At 49.2% G+C, this 18,773-nt stretch overlaps 1 protein-coding gene across 2 annotated transcripts in view; it reads left to right on the forward strand.

Annotated features, from left to right (window-relative positions):
• The window catches only part of RPS6KA3 (ribosomal protein S6 kinase A3), a 690,637-nt gene that overhangs the window by 606,271 nt on the left and 65,593 nt on the right, over window positions 1-18,773 (forward strand). The window lies entirely within an intron of this gene.

Genomic DNA, 18,773 nt, shown 5'->3' on the forward strand with positions numbered 1-18,773 from the left:
AGGGTGAAGTAACCCTACATCAATGCTCTTTGTATTTGCTGTGAGATGACAAACATCACACATACCGCATCTTGTGTGACCTGAAATTGGGGGAAGAAAACCTATCCGATTCTCCCCAGCTGTATCATCTTGCCTATTCCTGTTCATTCTAGGTCTAGTATGGACCAACATGTCTTTGATATTCTGACTCCTCTTGAATGAGAACAGGGGTTTCTCAAAAGCGAGTCCCTTAGAGTTTAAAATTCTCCAATTACGTAAGATGATTCTCTGAATGTCATTAGAGGCTGTGTTGAAAGTAGTCACACAGACCGTTCTTTCAGTTGGTGTTTGCTCATTAGGTTCAAGGAGCGCCTCACGATGGCAATTGGACGCTCTTTTCTTCGCCCTTCGTACCACTCTCACAGGGTAATCTCTTTGCAGGAGTTTCTTCTCCAAGGTCTCCGCTTCCAATTTAAAATCTGTGCGATTGGAACAATTTAGCCGAAGTCGCAAAAATTGACCTACAGGAAGATTTTCCCTAAGAGATTTAGGGTGGAAACTTTTAAAAGACCAACTGTTTGCCTGTGGGCTTATGAAACATTCTGGTATGTAGGCGGCAGCCGCCTTCACAAAAAATAGTCAAATCCAGAAAACTTAAACAATCCTTTGATATAGTGGACGTGAAAAGAAGCAAGGGATTCCTACTATTCAGCCACATTAAAAAGTCCTCAAGAGACTCCCTATTGCCCTTCCATATCAAAAGGACATCATCGATAAAACGTCTCCAGACCTTTATATGATTAGACCAAGGACCTCCATGGGAGTAGATGTACTGGTCCTCAAAGGCCGACATATACAACCCTGCCAAGCTGGGAGCAAAAACACTTCCCATGGAGGTCCCGTGGGTCTGGAGGTAGCAGTTTCCTTGAAATTAAAAAATAAAATTTGTCAGGGCTATCTCAGCCAAATGTAGTATAAAAGGTCTAGGCGTAGTATACTCCCAGTCCAAAGTGTACAGAATGTCTTCAACCACCCTTAGTGTTTCCATCTGAGGTATGTTAGTATATAAGGACTCCACGTCCAGTCCTACCAAGAAGTCCTCTGTGGGATCGTATTCCACAGGGTTTAATAGTTTTAAGACTTCTGTTGTATCTTTAAGGTATGCCGGTCTGGATTGTACAATAGGTTTAAAGAAGAAGTTACAAACTTGTGATAACGGCTCCAAAAGGGACCCCATGGCCAAAACAATAGGTCTCCCTGGTGGGGGCCTGGTTGGTTTATGCGCTTTCGGGAGAATATAAAAATATGGGGTCACTGGTTTTAATTGACAGGGAAATCTACCTTCTTTCTCTGTAATCCAATCACTTTGAGTGGCTTCTTCTACCATTAATGCAATTTCCTTTTTAATATCCTCAGTAGGATCCTGTCTTAGTATCTTCTAGTTTCTACTGTCCGCAAGGAGTCTCAGACATTCTGTTTCATAGGCTATTCTACTCAATACTACAGTGGCACCACCCTTGTCTGCCTGCTTTATTACAATTTCTTTGTTGTTCTTGACAAGACTGGTCAAGATAAGGATCATGGAGCATAGGTCGACCTTCAGATGTCAACGAACAATTAGCAAATTGACGAACCATTTCAAAGAAAAGAAGCACTCGGCTGAGGACTTCTTTTGGACTGTGCTGGACAAACCTAAAATCAATCTGAGTAGAGGTAATCCAGAAAGAGCCCTTTTCCTATGTGAACAGAAATGGATCTATAGAGTTGGAAGTTCCACCAGGGGATTAAATGATGATATCCCCTGGAATAGTCTTCTGAATCCTTAGATTAATCTGGATTACATTGCTACTTAATCTTTAACCCTGAATAAAAACAAAAATAAGAATATCAAAAGTGTTTAATAGCGCTCATAATGAATATTATACTGCTTATTTGGTTTGCCTGAGTTGGTTCTGATCCCCCTATCTGTATCTTTGCTCTAGTACTAATAAATAATAGATATGTGGCCTTTTAATGGGCAAGTAGGAAGGTAATATGATTGCTTTTGATTACATTAGGGTCCTCTCTGTACCTTGTCCTACAGTGGGTCTGCCTATGCCCTTACTTAGCTTTAGCAGTCGTATGAATGTTTAGCATTATAGACTTATCACCTAGTCATTGTTTTACTCCATAGAGTCCACACCGCCAGGATTTGACAAATCTATTTTTGGAATGGGAATTTATGGAAAAATCCTTAGTTTGGCAGGATTTTAAGATCGCTATCCGCCTCTACTGGAGGTTGTTACACCTTACCCCCAAGTCACTCGATAAAATACATTTTTATTTTCCATTTGTGACGAACAACAAAATTTTTTTTTTGTATAAGTGTATATTGCATGATTCGGATTGTGACCATCAGGCCTGGGGTCTCGAACAGGGAATTTCTAATGAAACTCAAAGGAATGAGTAAATCCACTCTCCTTACGCGTTCTAGTTTTTCTCGTGACACCGATGCTTCGGGCGGGTCACGTGAGACGGCGTCCCGTAATGGGCGTGGGCTATTCGTCCTCAATAGGATCGAGGAAACGCCGGTAGTATCCTACGCGGCGGTGAAGGAGTAACAGAATTTATGGCGGATAGCTGTCCTAGAAAGCAGTAAGTGGGACTTTGGGGGCATTCAAAAGAAAAGCATAACATGCTACGCTAGACGAGGAATGGGGGCCTTGAATATCTATTTGTTTAATTTATAGGGGGCACTTCTCTTTACGCAACAAAGGTATTTCTTTGAAATTTCTTCGGAACCTTTAATCTACCAAAGTATATGCGGTGACGCTGGGACTATATCTATACTATAGCTGCACCATGTGTATACATATACCTGCTTGGTTATAAAAACCAGGGTAACAACATAAAACTTCCTAGTACGAGAGGTAGTTACTTTTGATTTAGTCGACCATGTATAAATTATACTTCAGTTACTTACTAGACACCTTTTGTTTGCGCTTGTTTAACAGAAGCTCTTTCAGTGTGCAATTTATTTATTTATTTATTTATTTACAAATCTAAATCCTTACCTCAGCATTACCTTTTTACAGAGAGTGCGTGTGGACGGCTGTCCTCACTCCCCCGCCATTTCGAGTTTACTAATTCAATAAACTCGGTAAGCTGGGCGTAGTGTATGGTGCCGGGTGGTCCGGTGGTGTCTTCTGAGCAATTATTTTCTTCTGTAGTTTGTTTATAACTACACCTCCTGATTTATATATTAACTATCGGGGGGCTATAGCAAGTAGCTATATTGATATCGTGACTGAAAGCAACCACCTTGATCCCCACATGAGGGGAGGTATGAGTATGCTTTTGTGAAGATTGTGTGTTTTTTTTCGTGTGTGTTTCGGGGAGTATCCACCAGTTTTATGTTTATTTAATGTTTTTTTTTTTTTTATCACTTTAGGTTCCTCTCCAAAGGCGAGAGACCTCACTTGAGGTGTTTTTCTTCTTTTACAAATTGGGAGGAAGAAGGTTCTACACCTAGGAACTTATGTGGTGAAGTCCCGGGTTATTATTTAGAGCTGGCTGAAACATGTCGGCATCCATGCAGAATGGGGGAGTTGGAACCTCATTATAAGCTCTCCAACCTACCACCCACGTTTTTTGGTTTTTAAATCCGTTCTGGGTACCTAATATTAAATTTGAAATAAGGACTTCCCGGGATCGGTTTTATATCACTGATTATCACTGGTTCTGCACCTTTAACTCACCTTTGGTTCCACTTATATTGTGTGTTGTATTGTCTTCCCCTCCATTATTGCTCCACCTCCAGCGTTTGGTTGGCGCGGAGGTGTAGTAGCAGCCCTATGATGAAGCATGACACAGCTTGCTGTGTGTGAGGGCAGTTTTACTAAATTGGTGGATTTCCCTCCCTCCCCCCACACCCATGGCTCTTCACTCAATTTTATCTTTAACCCTCTTCTTTTTGTGATATTCAGTTAACAAGCGGGAGGTCGAAGAGGGTCCTTCCTCTCACCCCTGTGTACTTCGTGTGATTTGGTGCCCCTTGAGTGTCAACCTGAACCTTAGTTCTCCTCTCCAAAACTGCTTACTTACCTGCAAACTTAATGTAGTTTTTCTCCATAGGACCGAATGGTAGGTTTTCACTGAAACCTCTAAGTGTTGATATATCTTGAACTGCAACAAAAGCAACCTAGCGCCTTCACCTCAGTTTTTTTTTTTTTAAACTTATTTTTATTGCCATTTTCACATTTCTTATATTGTACATCATACATATTCGTCAAGTGGTCATATCCGATCATGCATCCTGTAGGATTACTCAACAATTATATTTCTTGATAATTCGTTATCATGAGGCCTAAACTGGGTATGCAATCATCGTGACGTTCACAGCCTACAATCTCGGGTTCCATACATGGCAAAGGAACTGGGGGTCAACAGTGGTGCAAACTAGGGGATGAATATGGAAGAATATATCCACTTGCACTAAGGGGGGAAATGCAGCGTCGTGATGGTGAGGTATCTCTGATACTATGTGTGTCTATCTTGGTCGTTGCGACCCAAAATCGCAATAGTGCGCCTGAAGTTAGGGTCTGTCAAGGCTTTGCACAGCTGGGGGCCTACGGGTTCAGGTGGGCAGAGCCTATGATTGTGTATTCCGGATTAGTTGTGTAGATGCGTCGTCTGGCGGGTCCGCCCCCGGGGAGAGCTGCCTAAATTGATACAGTAACATGGCCCATTCCATTGATATAGGGTGCTTGCGGGTCCCTTTCACCTCCTCCTCCCGTAATGTTTCCTCCGCCGCCGCCCATTTGAGTGTAGCTCCCACCCACGCCGCCACCGGAGGGCCGATGGGGGAACGCCAATACATGGCTATGCTGCGTTTGGCCAAGAGCACCGCTAAGGAGAGGAAGCGAGTCTGCACCTTGTGTTGCTTACTGATGCGAAAGATGCCTATGGCGCTGGCCTCCCAAGTGTTCATGCAGGTTAGCCCAGTGAGGGTGCCCAATGCGGTGTGAATGTGATGCCAGAAGATTTGAATGACGGAGCAGCCCCAGAACATATGTCGAAAGTCCGCGTTTTGTTCTTGACATCTGGGGCATAGGAACTGAGTGTCAGGGTAGAATCGCTGGAGGCGTGCAGGTGTGAGATAGGCCCTGTGTAGGATATAATATTGGATGTTTTTAAATCGTGCGTTTCTGGAGACTTTCTTCGGGTATCTCAAAGCCTTCTGCCACTCCCCGTCATGGAGCACTCGCCCGATTTCCGCCTCCCAGGTGGCCCGGAGGGTCGCCAATGGTTTATTAGTCAATTCCCGTATGGCTTTGTACAGCCATGTAGTGAGATGGCGTCCTGCTCCCAAATGTAGGATCGTGTGTAGCACTGGGTGTGGGTGTGGTTCCCCGCTACTTAGGTCCTGGTGTGGTCGGTAGCTATCTAGGAGTTGGCGGTGGAGCAGAAACTGCCCTGGGGGAAGCCCGTGTTCCTCCACCAAACTAAGGAATGGTCTTAGTTGCCCGTCTTCGAAAAGGGACGCTGCCTCTGTCAGGTCACATCCCGTCCATGTGCGAAGCGCGCTATTCGTGTAGTAGTGTTCCCGATTGGGCCAACCCACTAGAGTGAGTAAAGGGGAGTACAAAGGGGTCCCCGGGGACATGCGGTGTATCCGCATCATACACTTACGTGCGACCAGCACCTGCAAGGGGTACGTGGGCTTTGGGCGTGTGCCAGGGAGGAGCAAGCGACGGATCTCCGGAACTGATACTCGTCCCGCGATGGTATGCGTTTCCACAGTGTACCTGTCTGCTGTCCAATGCGACAGCCATTGCAGTTGTGCTGCCAAGAAGTAGGCTTCGAAGGATGGGGCTCCCAAGCCACCCTGCGTGGTGGGCAATTGTAGTTTTGTCAGGGCTATTCTGTGTCTGTTAGACCCCCAGATGAGCGCACTAAGAAGGGAGTCTAGGTCCCGGAAAAAGGTCCTGGGCGGGATCACGGGGAGGTTGGTAAAAAAGTACAGCAATCTCGGAACCATGATCATTTTGGCCAATGCCACTCTCCCAATGGGAGCCAATGGGAGGCTCTTCCAAAAGCCGATCGAAGCCCTAATGCTCGCTAAAGCCCTGCAATGATTACCCTCGAACATATCTGCGGTGGAGTGGTAGAGACGAATACCCAGGTACCGGGGGGCCTCCGCGCTCCAGGGTACTCGCTGGGTTCCCATGTGAACCACCTGCGGAGGTAGTCCCGGATGCAGCGGATAAATTGCGGATTTATCCCAATTTACTCGTAGTCCTGAGGCCACGGTAAATTCCTGCAAGGTTTCCCAGAGGGGTGTCAGATCATCCGCAATGTCCCGTACATAGATCAGTAGGTCATCTGCGTATAAGGAAATACTATGCACCGTGTCCGCTATCGGGATGCCCCAGCTCTCACCTTCCCTCCGGAGCCGCACCGCCAGGGGCTCCACCGCCAGGGCAAAGAGCAGAGGGGACAGCGGGCAGCCCTGTCGCGTGCCTCTCTGAACCGCGAACTCCGTCGATATGTATCGGCCTAGGCGCACCCGCGAAGTCAGTCCGGTGTACAATAAGCGCGTGTAGGCGAGGAGGGTGGGCCCTATGCCTACTCGTTGTAGCACCGAGAACAGAAACTGCCATGTGAGGGAATCGAAGGCCTTCTCAAGGTCTAAGATGAGACAGGCCGCTCGAGGGTAGATCCCCTGCACCTGATCCTGAATGTGGAAGACTCGACGTATGTTCTGGGACGTACATCTGCCAGGTATAAATCCGCACTGGTCCGGGTGAACCAGAGAGCGTATAATTTGGACATACCTATCCGCTAAGGTCTTCCCGAAGAGTTTACAATCGGCAGACAATAGCGATATCGGACGGTAGGAGGCCATTAGTTGTGGGTCCCTATGTGGTTTCAGGAATGTCACGATGACGGATTCTCGCATAGATTTCGGCATTTCTCCTTTCTTCAGCGCCGCCGTAAACACCTCCACTAACCGAGGGATCAGGTGCACTGAAAAGGTTGTGTAATATTCTAGGGGGAACCCATCCAGTCCCGGAGCTTTATTGCGGGCCAGGGCACGTAGGGCCCGCGTCACATCCGCCGAAACTAGTATGGTATCTAGGGCCTCTTGTTCTGTTCTCGTGATTGTTGGGAGCGGCAAAGGATCGAGAAAGCGATCCACTACTTCCTGCGGGGTAGAGGTGGGGTCACTATATGTCTCGGCATAGTAGTCGCGGAAGGCCCCCAGAATCTCCGCCTGGGAGTGCACTAACACCCCCCTAGGGTCCAGTAGCTCGGTAATGGGCTTGACTTCCGTGTCTTGCCTGGCTAACCACGCCAGTAGAGTGCCCGTCTTGTCCCTCTCCTTATGCATCCGGGTAGCATAGGATCGGAAGTTGCACCTTCGCAGATCCGTAGAGGCTGAGTGATAGGCTGTTTTGGCGTCTGCTATACGCCGCGTTTCCTCTTCGGACGTAGCATCCCGCTTGGTGAGGGTCGCCAGGCGGTGCTCCGCGGTGGTGAGGGCTTGTTCCAACACGTGTCGAACACCCGTTATTTGCCGCAGGCATTCTCCCCGGGCCACCACCTTAAACGCATCCCATTCCACCAACCTAGAGGACGCCGTTCCCGAGTTGCGCGTGAAATAGTCTTGGATGCTACCCTCCTGATCGTGACGAAAGATCTGGTCCGATAGGCAGTCCCGTGGCAAACGCCACATGGGGACCGGTGGGTGTGGGGGCTGCCAGCGTATCCGGAGAATGTGGGCATCATGATCGGAGATAATTCTGCCCAGGTAGTCTGTGTGGGTGATCCGGGGTAGGATAGTCGCCGTACATAAGAAGCGGTCAAGGCGGACGCGCAAGTTGTGTGGGATGGAATGAAAGGAATACAGGCGGACCTGGGGGTGGCGCAGCCGCCAAGCATCAGTTAGCGACCAGTGTGAAATCCATGCCCGGAATCTAGTGGTTTGCTTATGTGCCGGTGAGTGCAGTGGAGGTGGGTGCGATCGGTCAAGGTGCAGGTCTAGTGAGCAATTATAGTCTCCTCCCAGAACCCAGGGTATGGAAGCAAATGGGGCAAGGACCCCTGTGAGATGGTCCCAGAACTTGTCTTGGTCAACGTTAGGGGCATAAATGCTACCGAGAAGTACTACCTGTCCGTCTAAAAGACCCTCCAGTAGTGCATATCTACCTTCTTTGTCGATGACCCTCCGAAGCTCCCGGAAGGGGGTCCCCGGTCGCACCCAGATCAACGCCCCGCGCGCATACGCAGAGTAGGTTGTGGCGCACAGGAGACCCCGCCATTTCAACTGCAGTTTCCCGACCTCTTTTGCAATGAGGTGTGTCTCTTGCAAAAAGACTATCGGGGTATTGTGACGTTTTGCATAGGAGTACACCGCATATCGTTTGCGCGGAGTGTGCAGCCCCCTAACATTCAGGGTAAGGAGGGTGACATCAGTGTGTGGTGTGTGATGCGTCATGGGCTGTGTCTGTTCGCCTAGCGCAGGGACTACGCCTATTGAGGTGTGTAGACCTCGGTCGCTCCGGGTGGTAAAGAGTGTCTGCGCCCCCCGACGCCGCATAAGCATATGTGGGAGATGGTTGGATCTGTTTCATTCCATATGAGGGGTGGGAAAGGTGTGTAACTGGGGTATACAACTGAACCAAAGGGGTCGAGGAACATCCCCAATACCTGGGACCCATCGTCAAGGACGGTGCGTCCAAACCTGGTTACCCACTTAAGGGGAAATACGACTATATATGAAGGGGGGCGGCGGTGCATGCGTGCTGGGCCAGAGACGAATCGGGCCAGTAGTAGGAGAAAAGGACGTTGCACCTGTTGCAGCAGGTTACGATAGAAGGGTCAATGCAACAGGTGGGGAAGAAAGTGCATTTGGCGTAATGGTAAATACAAGAGTCCCCTTTTCATATCGTATGGGAGCCAGATTGTCCATCTAGAATGAGGTCCGCCGTCTGCGGAGTGACCATGGGGGGTGTCACGGAGTTCTCCCCCGTCCCATCGCTGTCATTCTCCTCCTCCGAGGTAAAAATATGCGGCGGCCGATCAATGTCATCCGGTAGAGGAGACGCCTGCAGGTCGATCACTGCTTGCAAGGCCTCCCTTCGCTCTTTCACGATTTGCTCAAGGTCCGGAGAGTCTTGGGTGCGGGCAGGTGCCCTGCCACTCGCGCCTGCGCGCGGGCGTCGTTGCGACCGCCTTCCTGATCGTGGAGGCTTAGGATGCGGGTCTCTTGTGATCTCCGCCCTGGATTGTCGTGCACAGTGCTGATCTGCCCAATCTTGAGCTTCCGTGACGTTCGTGAAGAACACAGTAGAGTCAGCGTAGACCACCCTGAGACGGGCTGGGAAAAGCAAGGAGTAGTGGATATTGTTCTCGCGCAAACGTCTCTTTACATTCAGGAAGGAGGCGCGTTGTTGTTGAACTGCTCGTGCATAGTCGGGGAACACCATAACACGTTGGTTGTCGACTCGCAGGGCGCCCGCCACTCGTGCCGCGCGCAGCACCGCATCCCTGTCACGGAAGTGGAGGAATTTCGCTAGCAGCGGCCTCGGGGGCGCCCCTGGGGGCGGTCGGCGAGCCGGGACCCTGTGGGCTCGTTCCAGGGAAAAGAATGCGGAGCGGTCCTTATCCGGGGTGAAGGATTTCACCCAGGTCTCTACGTATTGTAGGGGGTCCGTGCCTTCGATTCCTTCGGGTAGCCCGATTACGCGTATGTTGCAGCGTCGAGAGCGCCCTTCTAAATCGTCCGCCCGCTCCTCCATGATGGTTAGGCGATGCAGCACCTCCTGGAGCGTCTGCTGGTGTTTATCGAGCGTTGGCTGTACTTCTTCGATCTTCTTCTCTCCGTCCTTCACTCTATCCACCAGTTTCCGATGGTCGTCCCGGATAAGGCTAATGTCCGTCGCTAGTGTCCCGAGTCGCTCCTCCATGGAGACCCTGGAGTGTTCTATGGCGGCCAGAACCTGGTCCAACTTGACAGATACCGAGGAGTCGGGCAGCGACTCCGTCGCGCCCACCCATGTCCGAGCTCTAGGCATCTTTTCCGGGGCCGTCTCGGGGACCGCCGTCTGTTGGGTCCCCCGGGGCTTCCCCATGGTTGCGGGCGAGGTGCGTCCGCTGGGGGGCACCGATTCCCTCTCCCCCCACGGGGGCAGGGGGGTCGTCTCCTCTCCTGTTTCACTCAGTCCTGTAGTGTATGTCCCCACCAGGGCCCTCCGTTATTTCGTTCCTGTTTGTGTGCTTTGAGGAGGCCGCCGTCCGGCGCTCTCAGGGATCGTTTATGCACGGCACGTGAGAGGCTCCGTCCCAACTCGTGACTTCCATCAACGCGGGCCCTCGCGAGGCACTTCACCGCTCGGTGCTCTTCGGTAGGGTCCCAGGCCGGCCACCCCCATCGGCGATGTGCAAGGGCTGGGTGCCGTCCGGGTTCGTGCCGCCCCGCAGGGCGGGGTATCCCGGGTAGGGTCCGGGAGGGATGTAGGTCGCTCCTTCACAACACTGGCGCCCTCCGCTCCAGGCCTCAATGAGGCGCCGTCTCGCCGGGCGCCATCTTAGGGTCAGGCACCCCGATCCGGTTTCCAGACCCGCCAGGCCTCCCCTCCGCAGCACCGCACTCACCGCGGGCGTCGCAGTCTCCAGGCGCCTCCAGGGAAAGCGCCGAGTCTCGTCTGATGCGCCTCGTCCCTCTAGCTGCGGGGCCGTTCGTTGCGTGAGACTCGGGCCGCTGGTGTCATGGCCGCTCTCCTTCTTCGCGTCCGGGCAGGGAAGGGGACGCCCACACCCGCAGCCCGTCTCCGGGGTTTCACCAGCCCACCGTGGAATGCAGGCATCAGTTATGGCTCCACGGGGGTCACAGGGCAGGCGTGTCGGCTGTGCCTGCCGTCCATAGTTCCGCCGGTCCCTCGATCGCGGGCTTCAGGGTCCGCTCGCCGCCATTTTGCGCTCTCGGGTCCCGATCCGGAGCTGTTCGTCGCCGCTACTCCGTTTCCCCCCGTTCAGCGGCGCACCACAACGGAGCAGCGGGTGCCCGAGACCCTCCACCGCCCAGCGGGAAGTTTTCTGCTGAGGTGCAACGTCAGGAAGTGGCCACTTGTTCGGCCCGATCGCGGAGCCCTAGCAGGATGCGGCCGCCATGATAGCCGGCTTGGCCACGCCCCTAGCGCCTTCACCTCAGTTAACAAGTTTGCCAATGTACTGTGTTGCTTAAACTGTGTTTGGAGTGTGTTTCATGCCAAACTAGAAAAGTAAATCTCAAATTAATCTAAAAGTACTCAAAATATAAGTTTCAAGTGTTTTTAAACAGCTTACCAATTGTTTTCTTAACTTCAAAACTTCTCTAAATGTTTCTGACAAACCAGTATTCACTGTCTTTTGAAAAGTAACATTGTATGAAGAGTTTAACTTACTGCTACTGAGTCAATCTTGGGTCTAAAAATAAAACAACAAAATAACTATTTATACAAACAATTGGTCTGGATTCAGTCTTGGAGTGTGTGACATCATGTCTTGCCTGTGTGTGTACATAAATGTTTAACACTACCCTCTGATAAGCCTTACTGCTCAACCACACTGCCACAAAACAGAGTACGGTACTATTTACTTTAGCCTCTGCTATACCTCTGGGGATCCATGCACTCAATGGACACTATACCTTATTTTGGCATAGTATACACAGCCAGCTTCCTACACCCCCGCTCAAATTAAAGAGTTTTACAAGGCCATGCGCCTCAGTTTTGAGCAGCCTGACCCCTCCGGCGTGGCTGCACATCAGCCGCACCAGCCATATTCTGATCCCTGACAACACAGAACCAGTACTGTGTTGACCGACACTGATTCCAGCACTGACAGGGTCCATTTGTCCTACGTTGTTCCCTGAGCCTTATTTGGACAGTTAGTGTTGGGGAGAAGAATGGGAGTAGTCACTGAACCCTTTAGAATACCAGCAGTATGACCAAGACATGAAATGGTATGAGGAATTGTGTGCACTCACTGGACACCTCCCCATATACTGCCATGCTTTCTCCTCCTACCATGGCTATGGAGGAGGGTGCATCTTATGCCATGGTGGTGCGCAGGGCGGCTGAGGTCCTTGATTTAACTACCCTTAGTGGCAGTCAAGACCAGCATCTTGACAGAGGTGCTACAGCCAGGAGCGTCCTCTTCAGAATCCTTGCTCCCATTCAACTAAGTCCTCATGGACGTTCTTCTGGAAACCTGGTCCAAGCCCAGCACAGGAGCTCCTGTGAACAGGATCATCTACCTCTGCCCTGCCCTAGGTGGCCCAAACCTCCCCACTACCGACCCCACCCCAGAGAGCTTGGTGGTCCAAGATTTACTTCCCAAGGCACATTCCCTGCCGCTCCCCCAGACAGGGAAACCAATAGGCTGGACAGTTGGGGCAAGAAAAATGTTTCTTCCGCCAGCCTTGCATTGCGGTGGGTGAACACTGCATTCTTATTGGCCTATTATTCCCTCTGTGCGAAACGGTTGTACAAGTGCTGCCACAGGTCCCAGAGGAGGCCCGAGCCATCTTCTCCCAAGCAGCATCAGATAGGAGAGATGCAGCAAACTTTTCCATTCGATGTGGTTTGGACTAGACTGACTCGCTGGGCAGAGTGATATCCACAACGGTGGCTGTTAGACACCATGCCTATCTGTGGACATTTGGCTTTTCATGGAATGACCAGGCCTCACTCATTGGCCTATCTTCTCGAGCAGCGAGTCCAGGATATTTAGGCTATGAGCCTCTATACTGGATTTTGGTGAGAATGAGACTGAGGCTGCTGTGCCTCATGCCCTCCTTTATCCTGCTAGTGACACATGTCAGATGGCATATACAGGCTCTGCAGTGGGGCCTGAAGTTCAGTGGGCGCAGTTTCAGGGAAATCTCTCCAACATGGTCCAGATCTTGGAGGGAACTGCGAAAGACCTGCAGTGGTGGATGATTAGCTGCAATTGGGTCAGAGGCAGACCCTCTCTCTTCCCCAACCATATCTCACAGTAGTGACAGATTTGTCACTCCTGGGATGGGGCTGCTATCTGGGAGAGGTGGAGATCAGAGGATTCTGGTCAGCGGCGGAATCCGGACTCCACATCAACATGCTGGAGCTCCGAGCGATCCGGCATGGCATTGAAAGCCTTTCTACCCTCAATCAAGGGAAGGCTAGTTCAACTATTCAGACAACACTACCACCATGTAGTATTATAGCTAACAGGGCTCTGGACATGGCTGGAACAGCAGGGAATCTACCTGGTGATTCAACACCTGGCAGGTTCTGTGAACGCATGGACGGATAAACTCTGCCGCCTATGCCTAGTAGATCACAAGTGGTGTCTCCATTGGGAGATGGCAAGGTCTCTTTCAGTAGTGGGTAGAGCCTTCTTTAGATCTGTTCACCTTCACCAAACACAAAAACTGTCAGCAATTTTGCATTCTGGAGTTTCCAAGGCGGTTCTCACTCAGACACTGTCTAGAGTGGAGCTCAGTCCTCCTGTATGCATATCCTTCCATATCACTCCTGCCCCGAGTTCTCAAGAAGCTCAGGAATGACCGGGCCCAAGTCATCCTCGTGGCCCTGGATTGGGCACAGAGTTTGGTATGCCCGAGCTTCTGCAAATGAGCATTGTTCCTCTGATCAGGCTGCCCCTTCAGAAAGATCTTCTGTCGCAGCAGCAGGGGAGGGTCTTCCATCGAACGTGTCAACTTTACGCCTTCTTGCGTGGAAGATTGAGGTGCAACAGTTGACAGCTTTCGACCTTCCTCTTGAAGTCTGCAGTGCTATTTTGGCAGCCAGGCAGCCCTGTGCCAAGACGGTATACGCCTTCCGGTGGAAAAGATTTGTATAATCTTGTACAGAAAAGTTTATTGACCCTCTTTCTGTTTCCTTTTCTGATGTGTTGCTTTTTTTGTTTTTGTTGGACCCTTGCCCAGCTGGGCTCTGCTCTGGGCACCCTAAAGGGTATCTTTTGACTTTGTCTGCCTTCCTGAGGCTGCCAGACCAGCCCTTCTTAGTTAAATCACCCATTGTACATAGATTCCTGTAAGGTCTAGTACATATGTTCCCGCCTGCTCCTTACATTATGCCTTAGTGGGACTTAATTTGGTTCTCACCTTCCTCATGTGTGCTCCTTTTGAGCCCTTGCATAATTGTCCCCTCTGGCTGCTCACCATTAAAGCAGCGTGTTCAGTGGCAATTACCTCTGCCAGAAGGGTAACTGAGCCGCAGGCATTCTCATCCAAGCCTCCCTTCTTGAAAATATTTCCTGGCAAGTTGGTACTTCGCACTTGGGCCTCTTTCCTTCTGAAAGTGGTTAAATCTTTCTATGTGGGACAATCTGTCACGGTGCCCACCTTCTACACTCATCCACATCCCTCTAAAGAAGAGGAGCAACTCCACTGTCTGGACCCAAAAAGTGCGTTGTTCGAGCTTGTCTGCACAAAAGAGTTCAGGGTGGACTACCAACTCTTCGTGGGGTATGTTGGAGTGAAGAAGGGCCGGTGGTGCAAAAAAGGACAATCTTGTGATGGGTAGTCATCTGTATCAAGATTTGTTATGCTCTGGCAAAGAAGCAGCCTTCTGAAGGCTTAAGTGCTCATTCCACCAGAGCTAAGGCTGCTACCACTGTTAGCATGTGGCGATCCAGTCCTGAAGAAACCAAAAGGAATCAACCTTGGATAAAGCAAAATGAAAAAATCCTTCCATAGTAATTTTTCACTATTTGTGAAATGTGTGTTCCTACTGATGTATAGGGAGCATAATGCTTTGTTAAAATAACCTCACCCCCCCAAAAGGACCCTTGGTGGCATGCTTCATCACCAGGTTCTTCCCGCCCTGCTGCGGGACGGGGCGTGCTACGATCAGCGAAGACACAGGAGCACTTAGTAGTGAAAGAATACTGTGTGTGATGCAAAAATGAGTGGAAGGGTCAAAAATGTAAATTGTGAAGTACGTTAATACCTGGTTATGTGAAAAAATATACTTTAATGTTCCTTCTAGCTGGTATTATTAAAAGTGGGGAGTTGAGGTACTGTGCTACAATGAGCTATCACCTCCGTAGTCTACATGTTTCGAAGCCATCCCCTTGGCTTCTCATCAGAACCTTAGAAGAAAACAACAATATGATCTGCTACTGAATCAAGCAGGAATAATGCATATAAACAATGACATGCACTTAATACTATACCCAGATGGGTATGGTTCCTTAAATAAGTCTGAAAGGATTAAAAAAAAAAAATCATTACATTATAATAATTGAGAGCAGGCTTTGGGTCACATCACCCCTTTGGTGGGGATCTGTAGGAGAAGTTATATATTTTCATCTATATGCACCGCAATAATTATATCAAGTGTTGGGCTCGGAAGTGTGCAAGTTATTTCCTCCAAATACGTTTTTCGAGTCACGAGTTACAATTAATCCTTCTCTTGTAGCACGCATGGTCATCCGCTCCATTTATTGTTAGATTGTTATTTTCTGCCGTTTGGTTCGGTCGTGTCCTCCTCTGCTCCGGTCGACAGTCATTAGGATCCTTTTCTAATACTGTCTATATTGTTTTCCATCGAGATTGAATCCTTATTTAGGCGCTAACTTTTTGGACACCACTTTCATCTGGGGGACTCGATTCCATTGTGCCCTTCTGGGTGGAAATTCGCTTATACGTTTTTTTAATATTAAAATGACCAAAAGGTGATGGAACGGACACCTTTAAATGTTGTCATTACTGCCATTCTAAATTTCCACATACTGATTTACACAAGGTGTGTAACTTATGCATATCTCCTGATCATCAGGAACAAACCTATGAAGTCTGTAAATCATTCAGATGTAAGAAAAAACTACGAGATCGGAAAGTCAGAAGAATGCAAATGTATCGACGCATCACGCTGAGACACCACCCATTTCCGGATGGGAAGAGCTGCAAACAGAAATGGAGGCACATTCATTGGCTGCAGATGAGGGTAATTTCTCTCCTGAACTGAGCTCTGATTCAGAAGAACAAGAAGATACCCTCACATCAGGGCAACACACCATGGGTAAATTGCCCCATCAAAAACCACAGACATTACAAAAGTCTGCTGTTGGGCCTCTACTGCCTTTGGGTCATGGTCGGCACCGACCGGCTGATTCCTAGAAAGTTTGGCCTCCGCTCTAAAAAAACAGCCTCAACTCTTCGGTCCGAAACAGTCTACCTCTGAAGTGTCATTCTCTGCATTAAAAAACATTCAAAAGCAGACTCTCCTATATCTTCGGAACCAAAACGCTTGGATTCAAAGAAATACTCCAACTCCGCAGCCAAAGCAATGAACTGAAACACTCTGCTTTCAAATACATTTTTCTACTATATTTTTCTGAGTCGAAAAAGCAACCAGTTGCGCATTGTCCACAGACTGTATAACCAGTACTTGAGAAATTATATTCTGATGGATACAGTATCTAACTGTGGATTCCTCACCTTGTGAATATCCCATGCGCCAACATTCGTAAACATTTGTAGCTTTCCACGCTGACGAGGATGACGTCACAGAAGCACGGCTCCGCTGTCGTCACTGGATCCATAAGAGGACCTCGTCGGCGTGATGACATCAGTTCCCTTTTTTCCGCGCCGTCGACGCTAACGGTTTTCTGGGACTCTCCATAGCTTTTGCTGGTTACTTGGTGTTTCTGCTTTCTTCTTGCTTCTTTTTCAAGATGTCTACGAAGAGGTCAGGGTTCAAGCCCTGCAGAGAGTGTGTTAAGTTTGAGAAAGTGGCTCTGTATATAATGTTCCCAAATAGGTACAGTGTGTACAGAGTCCACAGTCCCCAGACGTTTGGCAGAGGCTAAAGTTAGATATAACCTTACTCTCTAAAGTGGTAGCTTGGTCGAGCAGTAAGGCAGTATCCGAGGACAGTGTAAAGCATTTGTTGTACACACTCAGTCAGCAAACGGTCTCACACACTCAATATCTGAACTCTAGGCCAATGGTTTATATAAAAAAAATAAGCTTGTTTTATTTTAGAACCAACAATAGGTATTAAAGTATACTTTCTCAGAATAAGATGCTTTAGATAAATACTTTTGCAATATGCAATTTACTTGTGTAAATACTGATTACAGGTTGTTGCAATAGGCAACACAATTTCAAACACAATAATGCATTGAGCTCAATGGAAGTTTTAAGTTATTTGCAATAGATTACTTTCAGGATTACTTTTGTAACTCCAGGACTGGATCCTAGATTTAGTCCTGTGACAGTTCTTAGAAACAAGTGATAAAAGTCGACTTGGTTACTTTTGTGATTTTTAGGCAATATTTTGCTATTTTAAAAGCTAACACTTAAGAGAAATTTCATAGAAAAACAGTCAATGATTTCCTATGGGAGAAAATTCAAGTTGCAGGTAAAGTAGGTTCTCGTTACTTTTGTAATCCAGTACTGGGCTCCTAGACTCAGTACTGGGACCTCTATCTAAAACAGGGAAGTAATTACGTTTTCACAGTTGATACGATTTTTAAAGAATATTTGAAGTGTGCAAAAATCGACACAGAAGAAATTTCACAGAAAAACAGTCAATGATTTCCTATGGAAGAAAATTGGGTTACTGGTAAGTATGGGTGTGAATATTTTTCAGGGTCAGTGCTGGGCACCAAGATCCAGCACTGGGATCTCTCCTAATAGCAGGTGAGTATTTTTGTTTTTGTTACTCGGTTGATTTTTGGTGAAACTCCACACTTAAAAGAAATTTCAGAAGAAACCAGTCAATTTTACCCTATGTAGGAAAATTGGGTTATCGGCTTTTGGGTAAGTACTCGACTGGCAGAGTTAAGGTTCTGGGCACAGACTCTGGTCTCCCAGGGTCAGCTAGATACAGTTGTTACACCTCAGCGGCACAGGGGCAGCCGGGTGCAGAGTGAGTTAGGCCCAATGTTTTCCTATGGGAGGCAAGGGGGCGTTGGTTGGTGGCTGCTGACTAGCAGGCCACGCGGCTGTGGGGGCTGGGCTCCTGGTCACTAGCTCAGGGCAAATGGGGAAGTAGATAGGTGTAGGAGGTTACACTGCCAGGGCCACTCTGGCAGCTGGGTGCAGGGTGCTTTTGAGCCTTCGGGTGCTCAATGGTTTTCAATGGGAAAGCTCCTGGTTGAACAAAGGCTGCAAGCTCGGGGACTAAGATTCTTCAGGTGCCACCGCCACTTCGAGAGGTAAGTTGGGTAGTTGGAGGATAGGTAGGTACCCAGGAGTTGGGCACAGGGGGCCGCAGGGCGCCGAGTGCAGGGGTGCCTTTGGGTGTTGGGAAATCTTACCCTCTGTTGATTGCGGTTGGGGAGGGTACCTGGTTCTGAGGCTGCAGGCGTCGTCAGGAGCGTCTAGGTGAGTCCTTGGGTGCCGGATTCGGGGTCACAGTCGCCGGGGGGACGTCCTCGGGGTCTTTGTTCACTCCGGCACAGGCCAGGCTTGGCGGGTGCAGAGTGTGCAGGGTTCGTGGTTCCGGGCTGATGCCAGGGGTTAGAAGCTGGTTTTGAGCAGAGCCTCTGCTCATGGGAGTCGCAGGTGCTTGGGGCCAAAAGGTAGCCAGGTCCTCCGGGGTTTGTGAGGTTGCTGGCCACTAGAGGTGCCGGGATGTAGCAGGAGCAGGTTCGAGGGTCGACAGGCCGGTAGGGCTGGGGCCAAAGCAGTTGGTGTCTTTCTCTTCTTAGCAGCTGCACGGCAGGTCTTCTTTCTTCTTGTTCTTCTTTGTATTTCGCAATCTGGAATCTAAGGAAGGAAGGTTCAGGGTGCCCCTAAATACTAAATGTAGGGG

This window comes from Triturus cristatus, chromosome 8 (genome assembly GCF_964204655.1).
Source record: "Triturus cristatus chromosome 8, aTriCri1.1, whole genome shotgun sequence".
Classification (NCBI taxonomy): Eukaryota; Metazoa; Chordata; class Amphibia; order Caudata; family Salamandridae; genus Triturus; species Triturus cristatus.